The sequence below is a fragment of the Hirundo rustica genome, chromosome Z, assembly GCF_015227805.2.
Source record: "Hirundo rustica isolate bHirRus1 chromosome Z, bHirRus1.pri.v3, whole genome shotgun sequence".
Classification (NCBI taxonomy): Eukaryota; Metazoa; Chordata; class Aves; order Passeriformes; family Hirundinidae; genus Hirundo; species Hirundo rustica.
The window spans coordinates 79,174,209-79,189,804 of record NC_053488.1 but is presented as its reverse complement, the minus strand read 5'-3'; the positions used below and the strand labels follow the sequence as shown (position 1 = coordinate 79,189,804).

Sequence of the window (15,596 nt, the reverse complement as noted above, 5' to 3'; positions counted from 1 at the left end):
AAAGTAGGGTTTGGGGGAGCCTGAGGGATAGGGTCCAATAGAGTAACACAATGACGAATACATATGTTACTGCAGCAAAAAATCAATGAACTGTAGAACAGAAAACAGAGAACTTTCTACTCCTATTCACATAAAGAACTCCCATGAAGATTTGAGGGTGAAATTTTTCTCACCCTAACTGGAGAGATTTTTTTTCCCAGGGCCTTAAGTCAGAGATTTCTTGAATCCCAACGTATACCCAAATCCAAAAGCTTAGACATACTTGAAATTATGTTAACCTTCCCAGCTCTGCCTTGGGAAATTTTAGAATTACTATGATGAGGCTACATTTTTCATAGTTCATAATAAAAAAGCTAAAGAATCCAAACAGAACGCAACAAAATGTCCCGTGAGGAATGGTTGACTTCACCTTCTTCCTTCCTCCTTCCTGGTAACAATGCTGTCACCTCAGCAGCCGCGGCATCTTGGCAGTGAGTCTGAAAGGTGACAGCTCTCTGGCCCACACAGTGCTGCTGGCAGAGCCAGCTGCTGCCTGCTCAAGGCTCAGGTAGGCACCTGAGCTGCCCTGTTGCACGGCCAAAGCCATCTCGACGGTGCAGTGCAGGCCAGAGATGCTGCTCAGGACTTGCCGGAGGGCAGTGGTGTGAGCTGGCAGAGCACATATGGCTGAGGGCACCTGGAATGTCCCCAGAGCCTCTCTGGGCACCTGCCACACTATGCCCCTGTTACCCCAGCCCTGGGAACCATGCTGTGTGAGAGAAATCTTAGCCTCAAGGCCCCATGGGAGTTTCCCTATGTCAATTAGACTAGAAAGTTCTCAGTTCTTTGTTCAGTGATTGGGGTTTTTTTCCTGCATTGTTAACAAATATTTGTTACTGTGTTCCCCCACTGGACCCAGTCCCTCAAACTCCACCCTAACCCTATCTTACTGTATCCACCCTGCAGCCTACCTTTTGGTACACTCCCATATTTGGTGCTCGGCTTTCTGCAGCTTGTTATTTTGCCTATTAAATCAGTTTTGTTTCGGATTGCGTAGGAGTGTGCCCGTCTTTTTGCTTATCGGCCACTGCGGACCCTCAACTGACGTCTCTGAGAATCGCAGCCTGTCAGGCTGGCGGTAAGTGGCGCCTGAATAGGGATCTCTCATACCGAGGAGACCTGTTCAGAGAGTCAGCAAGCTCTGTGCCTGTGCTCCCTCCAGGGAGTAGCTGCTGGGGCAGATGTGCTTCCTCCACACCTCTGGTGGCCAGCTGTCCAGGGATCAGGACTGGTACGTGCTGGACACCCTCTGCACAGGCTCCTGCGGCTGGGTTTGCACTCAGGGTGAGGATGCCCAGGAGCCGCTGGGGCTGGCAGCGGGGACGAAGGCTGAGGCTTGTGGGCTGCGAGGTGTGCTTCTGGGGGCTGTGACATGCCAGGGCATAGGTCATAGTGGGAGCTGTGAGGAGGGGCACAGCCAGCTTGGCAGCTGACTGACATGGTTCTCCTGGCTGTGACATCACAGAGGACACATCACACTGGCACCTGTGTCGAGGGGCAGCACTGAGCAGTTGGATTCTGGCAGCCAGTGAGTGCACACGCAAGGAGGAACGCTGGAGTGGATGGGGGCTGGGAAAGATGTCCTGGGTGTTTAAACCCAGAGTGAGAGCTGGGACTTCCAGGGCAGGGCACTGTCCCCAGGGCTGGGAGTAGATAGTCTTGGAGCTCTTGGTGTCCCGAGAGGCTCTGAAGATATTCCAGGTGCCCCCAGCCCCATGCTCCCTCCCAGCCAGACATGCTGAGCCTCCTTTCTCCCACCAGGCCATGTCTCCAACACTGGCCTTCATCCTGGCCCTGTTAGCCACCCATACTGGCCTCAAGGTCAACCTCAACATTGAAAAGGATGAAGTTCAGCAGATGCAGGAGCGTGAAGAATATCTGCATCAGGAGATGACTCAGCTCCTGCAGGAGATTGAGGGGAGCAGTGGCATCATGGAAAGCCTGCTCTACTGTGCATGGCAACAGCAGAGGCTGCTTTGGGTCACTGCAGCAGCCCTGGCTCTGGTTCTTCTCAGTATGGGCTGCTGGCTGCTCCGGAGAAGAAAGCATGCCTCTGCCAGCTGCAAGGAGCAGGAGGGATCCTACAGAAAGGAGAACGCTGTCAGCAAGGAGAAGGTGAGCAATGGGAAGTTTGGCTATGAGAATGCCAATAGCAAGGAGAAGGTCAGCAGCCAGAAGAAGGGTGGCAGCAGAGAGATCAGCAGTGAGGAGAAGGTCAGCAGGGAGGAGTAGGTCAGTGAGCTCAAGGGTGCAGACAGTGGTGGCAGCACTTTGTCTGTGCTTGTCCCATCACCAATGGGCACATCCAGGACAAGGCTGGAGCGGGCTGTGAGCAGCCTGATCTAATTCAGAATGTCCCTGCTCATTGCTGCAGGGTCAGACTGGACGGCCTGTAGTGGTGCGAGAGTTGTTTAATTAAGTCCTTAAGTATTTTACGTAAGCAGTTTTGTATTTTTATAAAGAGGTTCTATGTAATGGTTCGTTCCATGTACCTACCCCCCGTTTTCCCCTATGCCTGTTATATAACCATTCTGTTACCTGTCAATCACCCTACCCCACACTTGTTCATGTCAATCCTCTCTCTCTCCCATCGGGCACCCTGTCTATCATTCCGAGGCCCTTCCCTGGCTTCTGGAAAGCTCCAGGAGGGGCCTTGAGTGGTAGGCTGGTGCCTGGGAAATCCCCTCCTCCTCATCTGTGACTGGTTCCCCTGTTTTATGGTTACACCCCCGGTTCCACCCCAAGTTATTCTGATTGGTTGTTGCTTTGTTACCACCCCTCAATCCTCCCCCATTTATAAGCTCATGTTCAAGCTTTGTTTGGGGCTCTCTTGAGCAGCAGAGGTCAGGTGTGGAGCTCCTATCAGGTCTTCCACTTAATAAAGCCAGTTTACCCTACTGAGAGAGTCCTCCTTCTTGCCGTCGCCATGGTTGCCAAGATCATCTTGTCCTACGCTGGGTGTGGGGAACCAAGTACCCACGGGGAGGAGGTGGCTAGTGAGACTAGCTGCCCCTAGTCTCGTGACTAGCGTTAGCACGTGAGCCACGGTGAGGAACTCTGAGCTAGCCCGTGGGCCAGCACTTCCAAGTGCATGCAGGACACCGCGACAGCGTGTGTGGTGCCCAATGTGGGGGGGCCCCCAGCACGAGGAGAACCCCACGGCACAGACTGGGGCAAAGAAGAAGCCCGATGAAAGTCCTTGGATGCCGCGCTACCCCTGGTTGAAGCAGCTCCATTGCGGAGAGCGCTCCCAGGGGAGAAGATGACAGCTCCTGACCACCCCAGGAGTCCTCTTCGGGCAACGGAATCAGTGACCCCAGGTTTCCTTGGCTCCAGGAGAGGGGTAAGTATCACCCATCGGGGGGGTACTTTTGAAAGGTTTTCACTGGGAGGGAAACACCCAGTTGGGGACGGGATCCTTGAAATAGAGAATCCTGGCTGTGCAGCCCAGGGGAGAAGGGGTTAGCCTCTCTCCTCTGTTTTGGGACCTTTCTGGAGATCTTTTTCAGTTTTCTTTCATTTTTTTACCCTTTTAGTTTGGGGTGAGGTTGGCTCATGTGGTGGCAGCCCCTCCTTGGGCGTTTGCTGCTCACCGGTTTTATTTTTCGCGGCTCCCCAGGTGTGAGGCAGGGGTCCCCCACTCAGTTTTAGTGAGCATCGGCGGTTTTAATTTTAGTCTTATCTCGCCTGGGTATCAGCTGAGGGTGGCTGTAAGATCTTTTAAGAGAGATGGGTGCAAAACTCTCTGCTGCCCAGGAGGGGCTGTATTATAGTTTTGTTTCTGTTGTTCAAAATGCAATTAAAAATCTCAAAGGGCGAGTTAAAGCGGTTCGTCTGCTGGCTCTTCCTGCATTTCCCCCAAGTGTCCCCTGACCAAATCTACAGTGCAAAACTTTGGAGCACTGTAAAAAAGAAAACAGTCCAATTGGCTGGGCTGGGAGACAAAGACGCCGCAAAATTTTTAAATTTGGCTTCGCAGCTTAGTTCTGCAATCAAATCTCTAAAGGGAATGCAAAAAGGGCTGGGTTGCGGACAACCATCCCCCAGTTCTCCTAAACCTTCTCCCAAATCCCCTCAACCCCAGAAGGGCATTTTGAAGGGAGCAGGAGGGACTCTACCTGCTGGCTCAGGCTCCCCCAAAATGCCTGCATCCCCCTGCCTGGGTAGTCCTGGCTGGACTGCTTGGGATCTATTGGGCAGCCCTGGCCAGGCATCTCGAGAGTTCTTTCCACCCTCACCTTTCCCAGTTCGTAAAGCCAAGGTTCGATTCAGTTTACAAGGGGAGATCCAGCCCCAAGATGGCTCCCTTTTCCCTCAAACAGAAAATGGCGGCGGCCGCATGGCGGGGTCATCACCACCCCCCCCCATCCCTTCTCCTTCCCTTAATCCCTTTCTTCCCGGCAATCTGTCACCCAACCCCTTCCTACCCATAACCGCTCCCCTTCCCTACGATGTACCTCCCTTCACTCCGCCTTCTCCCAAGACTCCTCCCAAAACTCCTCCCTATCATCTCGTCCGTGCAACCACCCCCATGGCGTCATCCTCAGCCCAGACCACAGCACCTCCCAGAAGGCGTGCCTCCTGGGCTTCCGGTTCCCATGGTGGGAATCCGGAGGATGTGGAGCTTGGGCCTGAGCCCACAGAGCCACCTCCACCCTCCCCTATCCCGTCCCTTGCCCCGACTGTTTATAAGAATTCCTGTGGAGGGCACAATGTGCGCGCGGTCTACCACTCCTTCCCGCAATCAACCATCAGAGACCTGTGCAAGGCCCACAGAGATTATGGGCGGGAAAGTCCCTATTTCAGAGGCCTTCTCCGCACCGATCTTGGTGGTGCTGCGGTTGTCCCTGCAGACCTTAAGCAGTTGTTTTCATGCCTCATTAACTCCACGAGTTCAAGCTCTGGGAAGCAGCATGGAAACGACTGCTGAGGGACGCCCTGCCAGGTCTCCTCATCGAGCCGGAAACTGCGGTCAATGAGAATGGGAATGCCCTCACCCTGGAACACCTTATGGGTAAGGGACAATGGAGGTCCCTGGTAGACCAAGCCATAGCAATTCCACCCAACGCCCTCCAAACTATACGAGACAGTGCGTTAATGGCGTTCTTCGGGGTGGTTCCCGACAGCCCGATAACTCCGTATTTAAAGATCACGCAGGGACCCAATGAATCCTTTACCTGTTTTGTAGAGCGGCTCACCCGGGCCATTGAGGGTCAGGTCCCTAACGATTCCGTAAGGGAAGGGATTTTAAGGGAAATTGCTTTTGCCAATTCTAATCTCATCTGCCGGAATGCAATTCGGAGTCCTCCCTTAGACCCTCCTCCAACTATTCAGGACATGTTTCAGGTGTGCAAGCTCAAGGTCCCTTTCATGCAATCCAATGCTGTAGACCAACATTCAAAATTTCCCAAGATTGTGGCCGTCGAAAATAGCTGTCAATCGCAGACACCAACAGCTGAGAGAAGATAATTTAATTCTAACAAACAATGACGCTACCTCTGCTAGGACTTAGGGTATTGGGCTTCCCAATGCCAACTCAGGCGGGAACTCAAAGTTTTAAAAAACAAAAAAAGGGGAGGCAGGGGAGATGGGTCCTTAGGACCAAGATTTAATACAAAAAACTAAAGCGGGATCGCGGGTCCACCCTGCGCAAGGAAACAAATAGGGTGGACCAGGCAAAGCGGAGAGAAAAAGGGGGCAAATGTGCCGATGACGTGCTGCCTCTTCCCAGAAGAGGGAACAAAAAAGACAACATACCGGACGTGACATTTACTTCTGACCATGACCTTTCTCTACATATTTTGACAACCGATTCTGTTTATAAACCTTACAGGTTGCGGCTCTCCAAGGGCTTGCACCTGAGTGATGCTGACTGGACATTTATCTCGGTGAATCCTGAGGAACAGGGTGCCTGGTCTGCAGTCAAAGGTAAGTTCATCATTATCCAGGACGGCAAGCACACACCGCAGGAGATCGAGATCCTCCCAGCCACATTGGTCAACAACCCTGGGAGCCTCGTTCTCTGGCTGCGCTGCACCCACCCACCAACTTACATACCCAAAGGCTAAATCGTCGCCCAAATTATACCCACCTGGGGACCAAACAACAACCCGAAAATCCCGACGGCCTGCCCAGTGCAGGCCATCACAGAAGAAAGGCCCCAGGTGGCCTGCGAGTCAGTGTGTGTGGGGAGACCCTCAAAATCACGGGCCTCTTAGACACAGGGGCGAATGTGACGATAGTACCTGCTAAGTACTGGCTGTCACACTGGGTCCTGCAGGATGTGGCAGGACACGTCCAAGGTGTAGGGGGCATGCAATTGGCTAAACAATCAAAAAGCGTGGTCCAAATTAGGGGGTCAAGAGGGCAATTGGCCAATATTCGCCCTTTCATTTTGAATTGTAAGGCACCCTTGCTTGGAAAAGATCTCATGGCCCAGTGGGGCGTCAAAATTGACATACCCAACCCTCCACAGAATTTTTTAGCAGCAGCCGCTGAAAAGCGCCCTACCCAAAAACTGAATTGGCTGATGGATTCTCCAGTGTGGGTAGAGCAGTGGCCGCTCTCAAAACAGAAATTAAAGGTGCTCGAGGAGCTCGTGGAGGAGCAATTGGCCAAGACACCAACAGCCCTTGGAATTCTCTGGTTTTTGTTATCCAGAAGCTGGGGAAAGACAAGTGGCGGCTCCTTCAGGACCTCCGCCAAATTAATAACGTAATTGAGGACATGGGATCTCTTCAGCCAGGGATGCCTTCCCCAACCATGCTACCCAAACATTGGAAATTCGTGGTAATAGATATTAAAGATCATTTTTTCCAAATTCCCCTGCACCCTGACGATGCCCCAAGGTTTGCTTTCTCGGTTCCTACCATCAACCAAGAGGCCCAGAGGAAACGCTACCATTGGTGGGTGCTTCTGCAAGGAATGAAGAACAGCCCTGTCATCTGTCAATGGTATGTGGCTTCCTTGCTGTCCCCTGTCCGCGCAGCCACGGACAAGGCCATCGTCCATCATTACATGGATGATGTCCTTATGTGTGCCCCGGACAATGACGTTCTGTCCCATGCGCTCGACCTAACAATCGATGCATTGATTTGCTGCAGGGTTCAAGCTGCAAGAAGACAGAGTTCAACGGATGCCACCTTGGAGGTACCTTGGGCTGGAGATTGGCAAGCAGACCATTGTTCGGCAAAAATTGGACATCAAAGTAAAGGTTAGCACCCTTGCGGATGTCCACCAACTGTGTGGGGCTTTGAATTGGGTGAGGCCCTGGCAGGGTCTTACCACCGAAGACCTGGCCCCCCTTTTTGATTTATTGAAAGGGGGAGAGGAGCTAAGTTCTCCTAGGGTCCTTACCCTGGAGGCAAAGAAGTCTCTAGAAAAGGTCCAGGACCCATGTCCACAAGGCAGGCTCACAGACGTGACCCGGGCCTGCCTTTCAAATTTATAATTATGGGGAAACTGCCACACCTCCATGGGGTGATCTTCCAATGGAAGAGTAACATGAAGAAGGACCGAGGCGGGGAGGATCCACTTTTAATCATAGAGTGGGTCTTCCTAAGCCACCAAAGTTCCAAGAGGATGACCCAGCCACAAGAGCTGGTCGCTGAGCTGATCCAGAAAGCAAGATCCCGGATCCGAGAACTGGCCGGATGCGACTTTGCGTGTATACATATTCCAACTGGTTTACGTTCGGGCCGAATTACTAAAGCAATGCTGGAACACCTGCTTCAGGAGAACGAAGCACTGCAATTCACCTTGGACTCCTTTACAGGGCAAATTTCCATCCATCGGCCTGCCCACAAAATTTTCAATCAGGACGCTAAATTTGTGTTATCTTTGAGAAGTGTTCTGAGCAGAAAACCTCTTGAAGCCCTGACAGTTTTTACTGATGTGTCTGGAAGGTCCCATAAATTAGTCTTGACTTGGAAGGACCTTCAGACTCAGCAGTGGGAGGCAGATGTTGCCGAGGTGGAAGGATCACCTCAAGTTGCTGAGTTGGCTGCTGTCGTCCGGGCATTCAAAAGGTTCTCTGAACCATTTAAGTTGGTAACTGACTCTACATACATAGCGGGGGTGGTGTCCAGGGCGGAACAAGCTATATTGCAGGAGGTGTCCAACACTGCCTTGTTTAATTTGCTCTCGAAGCTAGTAAAACTCATCTCCCACCGAGAGCAACCGTTTTATGTAATGCATACAAGGTCGCATAGCGATTTGCCAGAGTTCATTGTGGAGGGTAACAGGAGGGCTGATGCTCTCGCTGTCCCTGCTGCGATGGCCCTATTGCCTAATATTTTTGAACAGGCAAAGCTCAGCCACCAACTCTTCCATCGGAACACGCCTGGCCTTGTCCGCCAGTTCCATCTCACCCGGGAACAGGCCAAGGCGATCGTGGCCGCATGTCCATCCTGCACCCATCACGCACTTCCAACTTTAAGTGCTGGGGTCAGCCCCAGAGGGTTGAAGAGCTGTGAGGTGTGGCAGCAGACAGATGTCAACCATTTCTCAGAATTCAGCTGTTCAAAGTACATTCATGTATCAGTGGACACCTTTTCTGGAGCGGTCTTCGCTTCCGCCCACAGAGGGAAGAAATCCATGGATGCAATTAAACACCTCATCCAGGCCTTCTCCTTTATGGGTATCCCAAAGGAGCTCAAAACCGGTAACAGCCCAGTATATCGTTCTAAGGAATTCTGCAGCTTCCTGCAGCAATGGGGAGTGGAACATAAGACCAGTATCCCCCACTCCCCTATAGGTCAAGCTGTGGTTGAGAGGAATCACCAGGACATCAAAAGGGTCCTCCATCAACAGCAAAGGGTATTAAAGACAGAACCATCTTCAATCTGGTTGGCCAGAGCCCTTTTCACAATCAATTTTTTAAACTGTTCCTTTGAGGGCTTGAACCCCCAGTCGTCTGTCACTTTGGTGCAAGTCACCAGTTCACCATCAACGAGAAGCCGCCAGTCATGGTCAGAAACCCCGAGACCAGAAAGACGGAGGGGCCTCACGAACTGGTCATGCGGGGTCATGGATATGCTTGCGTGTCCACCCCCACAGCACCAAAATGGTTACCATCAAAATGAGTGAGGCCCTACATCCTGGAAGTCTTGGGGTCAAAGGAAAAAGGAACACCACCAGTCATGCAGGCAGCATGGAGGCAGAAGAGGAAGGAAGACACCACGTGGGAAGAGTTCCCTTTTGCCCAGACCCCCCTGAGCCTGTTTTAATATGTTTATTTTTAGTCTTTTTCAGTTCAATATGGAACCTGTCCAAGTCCGAGCCCCGTCTCTGAGGAACCACCATCTTATCCTCGGAGTCTGCCTGCTAATCAGCCTCTGTGTCCCAACCAGAGGATGGCTTGTCCCACAGCCCAAGGCCAACGTATGGGTGACCCTTGCAAGAGCCATGGGACAGGACCATATATGTCTCTCAGCCACATCAGCAACGCTTCTGCTGTTGCCATGCAGAATAGAGCAGGCTTTCCATGATGCCACTGCTCCCCTCAATCTCCTGCAGGAGCCGAGTCATCTCCTGATGATGATGATATTCTTCACGCTCTTGCATCTGCTGAACTTCATCCTTTTTAGTATCGAGATTTAGCTCAAGGCCAGTGTGGATGGCTAACAGGGCCGGGATGAAGGCCAGTGTTGGAGACATGGCCTGGTGGGAGAAAGGAGGCTCAGCATGTCTGGCTGGGAGGGAGCAGAGGGCTGGGGGCACCTGGAATATCCTCAGAGCCTCTCTGGGCACCAAGAGCCCCAAGACCGTCTACTCCCAGCCCTGGGGACAGTGCCTGGCCCTGGAGGTCCCAGCTCTCACTCTGGGTTTAAATGCCCAGAACGTCGTTTCACAGCCCCCATCCACTCCAGCGTTCCTCCTTGCGTGTGCACTCACTGGCTGCCAGAATCCAACTGCTCAGTGCTGCCCCTCGACACGGGTGCCAGTGTGATGTGTCCTCTGTGATGTCACAGCCAGGAGAACCATGTCAGTCAGCTGCCAAGCTGGCCGTGCCCCTCCACACAGGTGCCAGTGTGATGGGTCCTCTGTGATGTCACAGCCAGGAGAACCATGTCACTCAGCTGCCAAGCTGGCCGTGCCCCTCCTCACAGCTCCCACTATGACCCATGCCCTGGCATGTCACAGCCCCCAGAAGCACACCTCGCAGCCCACAAGCCTCAGCCTTCGTCCCCGCTGCCAGCCCCAGCGGCTCCTGGGCATCCTCACCCTGAGTGCAAACCCAGCCGCAGGAGCCTGTGCAGAGGGTGTCCAGCACGTACCAGTCCTGATCCCTGGACAGCTGGCCACCAGAGGTGTGGAGGAAGCACATCTGCCCCAGCAGCTACTCCCTGGAGGGAGCACAGGCACAGAGCTTGCTGACTCTCTGAACAGGTCTCCTCGGTATGAGAGATCCCTATTCAGGCGCCACTTACCGCCAGCCTGACAGGCTGCGATTCTCAGAGACGTCAGTTGAGGGTCCGCAGTGGCCGATAAGCAAAAAGACGGGCACACTCCTACGCAATCCGAAACAAAACTGATTTAATAGGCAAAATAACAAGCTGCAGAAAGCCGAGCACCAAATATGGGAGTGTACCAAAAGGTAGGCTGCAGGGTGGATACAGTAAGATAGGGTTAGGGTGGAGTTTGAGGGACTGGGTCCAGTGGGGGAACACAGTAACAAATATTTGTTAACAATGCAGGAAAAAAACCCCAATCACTGAACAAAGAACTGAGAACATTCTAGTCTAATTGACATAGGGAAACTCCCATGGGGCCTTGAGGCTAAGATTTCTCACACAGCATGGTTCCCAGGGCTGGGGTAACAGGGGCATAGTGTGGCAGGTGCCCAGAGAGGCTCTGGGGACATTCCAGGTGCCCTCAGCCATATGTGCTCTGCCAGCTCACACCACTGCCCTCCGGCAAGTCCTGAGCAGCATCTCTGGCCTGCACTGCACCGTCGAGATGGCTTTGGCCGTGCAACAGGGCAGTTCAGGTGCCTACCTGAGCCTTGAGCAGGCCAGCAGCTGGCTCTGCCAGCAGCACTGTGTGGGCCAGAGAGCTGTCACCTTTCAGACTCACTGCCAAGATGCCGCGGCTGCTGAGGTGACAGCATTGTTACCAGGAAGGAGGAAGGAAGAAGGTGAAGTCAACCATTCCTCACGGGACATTTTGTTGCGTTCTGTTTGGATTCTTTAGCTTTTTTATTATGAACTATGAAAAATGTAGCCTCATCATAGTAATTCTAAAATTTCCCAAGGCAGAGCTGGGAAGGTTAACATAATTTCAAGTATGTCTAAGCTTTTGGATTTGGGTATACGTTGGGATTCAAGAAATCTCTGACTTAAGGCCCTGGGAAAAAAATCTCTCCAGTTAGGGTGAGAAAAATTTCACCCTCAAATCTTCATGGGAGTTCTTTATGTAAATAGGAGTAGAAAGTTCTCTGTTTTCTGTTCTACAGTTCGTTGATTTTTTGCTGCAGTAACATATGTATTCGTCATTGTGTTACTCTATTGGACCCTATCCCTCAGGCTCCCCCAAACCCTACTTTATTTAAGTTGTAACCCCTGGCCCTCATCCCTTTTGGTATACCCCTGTGTTGTGTTTGGATTGCTGTTTGTTGTTTTGCTTATTAAACAGTGTTTTTGTTTCAGGTTGCATCGAGGTGTGCCCGTCCTTCTTTATAATTAACCACTGCGGGTCTTGCCCAACTCTTCAGAGATCACAGACAGTGCCAGGATCTGCAATAAGTAGAGCAAAGAATTCTAGCAGTCTTTTGATGTGTGTTTCTCTCAAGAGCGTAATAAATGTAGAGATTTATTCTCCATCACAACGCAGCTTCAAGGGTATATTACAGGTTTTGGATTCTCATATATTCTGTTTTCTAAGTAGGATTCAAAGTGCTGTCAAGGCTGAGGACTTTTTTTGTCACTGGAGAAATCAGTTTGGGGAGAGTCAAAGGTCACAGAAAAGCTCCAGCTTTTGTCCCTCGCTTACGTTTCATCTTAATTCTTATTTCTCTAACCTTAAATTTTACTGTGAAATTCAGCTATCACAAAGAGAGGGAACAAGCTCCTGAAAAAAAAAAAAAAAAAAAGATGTTTTGAAACTCAGCTAATTTAAAAGTACTTGGCTTTGCTACGTTTTCCTTTACGTTACACATAATCCCAGCAGGAATGCATTTGTTAGGCCTTCTTTTCCAGGCTGCAATGGAGATACTCTGAACTCCTGAATTAGCTGAAATAGGTACCTGATAGGGTGTCAAGGCTGCAACATTTCACATAGTTTTTTCCTCCCCAGTAGGCAGGGAAGGACCTTGCAGAGGCTCTTCATGTTAATGGTGCTAGTGGCGTTCAGGAGGTAAGAAGGGCAATGGCCCCTGGGCTGTCCCAGCGATGGTGTGGCAGCAGGAGCAGGGCAGTGACCGTCCCTGTGCTGGCACAGCTGAGGCCGCACTTCAAGTGCTGTGTCCAGTTCTGGGCCCTTCACAACAGGGAATTGGGCTGGAGCATGTCCAGAGAAGGGAACGGAGCTGGGCAAGCGTCTGGAGCAGCAGAATCAGCTGAGGGAGCTGGTCACAGCCTGGTTTCACAGGCCTTTCCGAACCGAATTCACTCCGTGAGCACGAATCGCCTCAACCAAGCCGTATTTCAAATCCCTGCAAAGAGAGATCTACACACGCTGCCCGACGGCTTCTTAAGGCTGCTGTCTTGAGGCTGCGATTGAAAGGCACGACGTAATTCAGCCCCACAAGCCGCAAAACCGCTCCGTCCCGCCGCCAACGGGGCACTACCGATTTCCCGCCCCCGCTGCCGGCCTTCTATGCGTGCGGAGCGAACCAAGCTGAGGGCGCAGGACGGGGGAACGATCCCCCGCCCCCGCCAGGGGCCATTGGATCCGGCCATGAGAGACGTGGCATGGCACGGCGGCGGCGCCGCGGAGGATGCTGGGGGTTGTAGTCCAAGGCGGCGCTGGCCGCGGCCTCCTTTCCTGTATCCCGGGGACAGGAAAGACCGGGAAGAGACAGCATAGGACCGGGGGATCGGGCTCGGTGAGAGCGCGTTTGGCGGCGGCAGGAGGCGTCGCGTTGTGACCCGTCGTACCCGGTGGCGGGGAGGAGCGGTCGGAGGGCTGGGCCGGGCGGTGCCGGCGCCCGGAGCGGTTACGGGAGGTGTAGGGCTCGCTCCTCGTGTTCTGACCCGGCGTGTCCTTGCAGGGCTGCAGCGGCTCCTGCACTTGGAGTGCTGCCAGCGCCGTGCTCCCAGGCGCGCTGTGAGGTGAGGGTCAGGGAGCAGCACTGCATAGAATTCCCGGTGCGATTTATCCCGGTGCTTCGCTGGGTCGCCGGTGTTGTCCTGCTCCTTCCTCCGGCTGGCTTTCCTCCTGCGGGCCGAGTCCGAGTGCCGGGTTGTTCGGAGCCTCGGGGCACCGAACTCCAGCCCTGCAGCGAGGAATGGGAGTGCTGGTCCTGGTAAAATGCCTGCGGTTTTATCCTCACCCTCGAGAATCTGTTAATGCCGGATGAAAATGGTGCTTCAGGAGCTTTATTGCTGTATTGTAGTGTCTCTGGAGGCATAATTTACTCTTTATGTGATTTATTTGGTTTTATTAACACTTGGAAAAAACCAACATTGCTTCTTTTGGGACAACACTTCCGAAAGTACTGGAGCTGTTGCATCATATCCTGGTGGGAGAAATAAGGATTCTAAAGTGGCAATCTCATAAGCTACTAAGTGTCCAGGTTATTAATTGACAGCAATTAGTTGTTTGTATCCTCTATTTTGTATATTGATGTTATCTGTTATTTGTAAGTTATTCATTTAATGTATTGATGTTACCAGTTCTCTGTACCCCAAACCCCAGTTCTGTGTGTTTCCCCAGTCGCTTCCCAGTTCCGGAAAGTCCCTACACCCCTTACCTTATAATAAGTTAGGCCCCGCTGCTCTCCAGACAGCCTGAGCCATCATTGTCTCGCCACCGAACACAACATTGACACCGCCCATCTTACCATCAGCTCCTCCCCGCCTGCTCGTCAACCCAGAGACCTCGCCCACTCCTCGCCTGCTCCGGGCCCAGCACCGCCCCTTATGGAAATCAGGCAGGCAGGCCGGAAGGGCACTGGACACCAACAACCCCCGAGGACGACGAGCCGACCCGAGATCTGGGAAGACGAAACGCAGTGCTGGGTGAGGAAAGAGCTCATGTACCCGCTGACGTCCTCCAGCCGCTCCTGAGAATGTCATCATAACCTCGGAGACCCTCGCTAGGAAACACCCCCCCGGACCTGAGAGCCCTGAGTGAGACCTATTGGACTCCCGCGAGGCGAGGCTCCCGACTCTGCGGCTGCGCGGCGGCAAAGTCGTCTGGAGTTCCTCCTCGGCGGTGTCTGGTCTGAGCAGCGGTGGCGTAGGCATCCCATCCCCGAGCCGTCCCTCGTTTAAAGAGCTGAAATAATAAAGGCATCAAAGGAGCTAACACCGTCTCCTGCCCTGATTATTTCTAACAATTTTGGGGACTCGTCCGGGATCGCCACGCCCAGAAGAGGACCCAGGAAGGGAAGGCGCCGCCCGACTTGGGACTCCTGGGACAGCTGGCGAGCTCCGGACCCGGCGAGGGACACCACCGCAGAGGGACAGCACCGAGGAGCGCCGGTGAGTAAAACCGGTGGTGGGAGTGGAGGCGTGCGAGTGTGGTGTGAGTGAGACGGGGGCCGGCAGCTCGGACCCCCGAAGCGAGTGTGGACCCCTTAGTACCGCGGTTCCGGACTCCCGCGAGGGAGCCGGCCGGGAACAGGGGGAAGCGAGTGAAGCCTGAGCGAGTGAGGCGCCTCCAGGGGCGTAGTGGGCCCCCCTCCGAACGGGCGGAGGAAAGAGTAGGTGTGAGTGGCCCGTGTGAGGTTGGTAGGTGACTGGCAGGAGGCCCCACTGGGGATCCCCCCCCCCACAAGGGTAGTGGCTGAGGCCCTGAGGGCGGGTCGACAGGCTACCCGGGGTAGTGGCTGAGGCCCTAAGGGCGGGTCGGCAGGCTACCCAGCGGGACCAGCACGGGTTAGATAGGATAGCGGCTGGGGTCCTGAGAGCGGACCTACGGGCTACCAACGAGGGGGTGCGCCGTTTAGGCGTAGGATAGTAGGAGCCAGGGGTGAAAGGCCTGTACTGGGCAGGGGTGTTCCAAAGGGGGAATACGCTACCGGGTACAGGTGACCTGCCTTGGTCGGGGGTAGACACGCTTTCCGGGTGGGACGGAGGGGTACCACTGGTCGGGGGTGTCTACGCTGTCCGGGGGCAGTCCGCACCGGCGGGTGGACAGGACGCTGTCCCGGGTGCGGGGTGTGAAAGGAGGGGAGTCTCAAAAGCACGAGGGACTCAACGATAGGGTGTGTGGGTGAGTCGTGCGATGCATGTCCGAATCCCGGCAGTAGGTAGCGCCTGGTACCTTGGGCCCCGGTCGACCGGCTGCCTACGGGGATTCGCCTGACGGCGAGAAGCGAGAGAGGGATAGTGGCTGCGGCTCGGTATCCCACATCGGTCGGGGTCACCCCAGGCGAGTGCATTATCCGGGTG

General features: G+C 53.5%; 1 long non-coding RNA gene across 1 annotated transcript; it reads left to right on the top strand.

Annotated features, from left to right (window-relative positions):
* Window positions 1–2,882: 2,882 nt before the first annotated feature.
* Window positions 2,883–14,250, top strand: LOC120765998 (uncharacterized). The gene is made up of 5 exons (XR_005704545.2): window positions 2,883–3,382; window positions 5,873–5,967; window positions 6,888–6,992; window positions 7,143–7,252; window positions 9,282–14,250. It is a non-coding gene; the product is annotated as an uncharacterized LOC120765998 (long non-coding RNA).
* Window positions 14,251–15,596: the final 1,346 nt, after the last annotated feature.